The sequence below is a fragment of the Gossypium arboreum genome, chromosome 12, assembly GCF_025698485.1.
Source record: "Gossypium arboreum isolate Shixiya-1 chromosome 12, ASM2569848v2, whole genome shotgun sequence".
Classification (NCBI taxonomy): Eukaryota; Viridiplantae; Streptophyta; class Magnoliopsida; order Malvales; family Malvaceae; genus Gossypium; species Gossypium arboreum.
The window spans coordinates 29200306-29202898 of record NC_069081.1 but is presented as its reverse complement, the minus strand read 5'-3'; the positions used below and the strand labels follow the sequence as shown (position 1 = coordinate 29202898).

At 37.3% G+C, this 2593-nt stretch overlaps 1 non-coding gene across 1 annotated transcript; it reads left to right on the top strand.

The window, feature by feature from the left end:
* The first annotated feature begins 1509 nt into the window (after positions 1–1509).
* LOC128286351 (small nucleolar RNA R71) lies at positions 1510–1616 on the top strand. The gene has a single exon (XR_008276894.1). It is a non-coding gene; the product is annotated as a small nucleolar RNA R71 (small nucleolar RNA).
* Positions 1617–2593: the final 977 nt, after the last annotated feature.

The window sequence follows — 2593 nt, the reverse complement described above, 5'->3', positions numbered from 1 at the left end:
GTGTTGCCGAAATTGCGAGCTTGAAGGGTGATTGTTTCGTCTCCCACACGGAGTGTGAGTTCACCTGTGCCAACATCAATAATTGTTTTAGCAGTTGCTAAAAAGGGCCTTCCTAAAATTAAAGGAGTGTTGCTATCTTCCTCTATGTCTAGAACAATGAAGTCAATAGGAAATATAAATTTATCGATTTTAACTAGCATATCTTCAATAATACCCCTAGGGAATCTTATAGTTTTATCTACTAATTGAATGCTCATCCTAGTCTGTTTTGGTTTCCTGAGACCTAGTTGCTTAAACATTTTGTAAGGCATGACGTTGATACTAGCCCTAAATCAGCTAATGCATTATTAACATTTAAACTACCAATTAAGCAAGGAATCATAAAACTCCCTGGATCTTTTAATTTGTTCGGTATCCTAGTTTACAGAATAGCTGAGCACACTGTGTTTAGCTCCACATTCGACGCCTCGTCCAACTTTCGCTTATTTGCTAAAAGATCCTTTTAAAAATTTCATTGCGTTTGGCATCTGCGATAGAGCTTCAATAAACGGTAAGTTAATGTGTAATTTTTTTAAGAGTTTAAGGAATTTACCAAATTGTTCATCTGAGCGGTCTTTCCTTATCGCGTTGGGGTTTGGTACGCTAGGTTTATATTCGACATTCACTGATTTGTTTTTATTATGATCTACCTCACCTTGACCTTTGCTTGCCACAGTTTCTTGCCTCGATTCTGGTTTAGGCTCAATGACTCCTTTGTCATCTTGAATATTAATTGCGTTGAGCTGTTCCCTTGGGTTGGGTTCAGTATTACTTGGCAAGCTACCTTGTGGTCGTTTGGATATTAGTTTGGAAAGCTAGCCTATCTGAGTTTCGAGCCCTTGGATCGACGCTTGTTGATTCTTAAGTGCTGTCTCGGTGTTCTGAAAATGGGTTTCTGACACCGATATAAACTTTGAGAGCATCTGTTCAAGGTTTGGCTTCTTTTCCTGTTGATAAGGTGGTTATTGAAAACTCGAAGGATGTTGTGGTCTTTGATTCCCTTGATCGTCCCACGAGAAATTAGGGTGGTTCCTCCAACCTGCATTGTAAGTGTTACTATATGGATTGTTTTGAGGTCGAGGATTATTACCCATGTAATTTAATTTCTTGTTATCCATGTTGTGGCCATAAGGTTGGTATTCCGAATGGCTTGTTCCAACTCCACTTGCTTCGCACTGCATTACTGGGTGAACCTGTGACGAACTAAGAAAACCATCAATTTTCTTATTCGAGAGTTCTACCTGATTAGAGAGCATGGTGACCGAATCGACGTTATAAACACCGACTTTTTTCGTTGGTTTTGTCCTCATGACTTGCCACTGATAGTTATTCAGTGACATCTCTTCTATAAACTCATAAGCATCTTCAAGTGTTTTATTATTGATGGTTCTGCCAGCAGCTGCATCAACCATTTGTCGAGTCAAAGGATTCAGGCCATTATGAAATGTTTGAACCTGAAGCCAAAGCGGTAAACCATGGTGAGGGCACCTTCTCAGTAAGTTTTTGTATCTCTCCCATGCATCGTAAAGAGTTTCTAAGTCCATCTATACAAACGAAGAGATATCGTTACGTAATTTGGCTATTTTAGCCGGCGGAAAATATTTTAATAGAAATTTTTCGATCATTTGTTCCCAAGTAGTGATTGACCCTCATGGTAATAAGTTCAACCACTATTTAGCTTTGTTTCTTAGTGAAAAAGGGAATAACCGAAGACGAATGCAATCATCAGAAACACCATTAATTTTAAATGTATAGCATAGTTCTAAGAAGTTTGCTAAGTAAGCATTGGGATCCTCGTCCTGCAAACCATCAAACTAAACAAATTGCTGTATCATTTGAATAGTGCTAGTTTTAGTTCAAAAGTATTTGCAGCTACAGTAGGTCTAACTATGCTTGATTCAGTTCCTGTTAAAGAAGGTTTAGCATAATCATACATAGTGCATGGAGTAGGATTTTGATTAACCACAACTGCAGGAGGTAGCTGATTGTCTTGGTTTTCAGCCATCTCTTCGGTTGCGGGTTGAGTATCGTCCTCTTGATCGTTCTATGTGTACCTTAAGCTTCTCCTCGATTTCTTCGTCAAAAAGTAGTGGTCCTAACGGGTTTCTTCTAGTCATAAACTATAAAAACCTGCCACGAGAAAGAAAAAGTAAATTAATAAACAATAATAATTAAATTGCAAGAAAAATAAATGGCTAAAGTAATAAAAAGTGAACGTTCCTAATATCTTAGTTCCCCGGCAACGGCGCGAAAAACTTGACCGCGTGATTTTGTGATAGGTTTTAAATATTTATAATTAATCATTCTTGAAACTAACTATTATCGTGATGTAAGCAAGTGTACCTATCGAACAGTAGTATAGTTTTAGCAAGACCGGAATGTCAAACCCAAAGGAACTAAAAGTACTAGTAATGGCTGTCTTTTTATTATCTAGCCTAAGAATAAAGAGGTTTTGTTTTAACTAACTAATTATCTAAACTAAGAATTCACAGAGAATAGAATTAAGGAATTGCTTTTGGGGAAATCGATTGAATTAAGACAATAACTAAGGAAA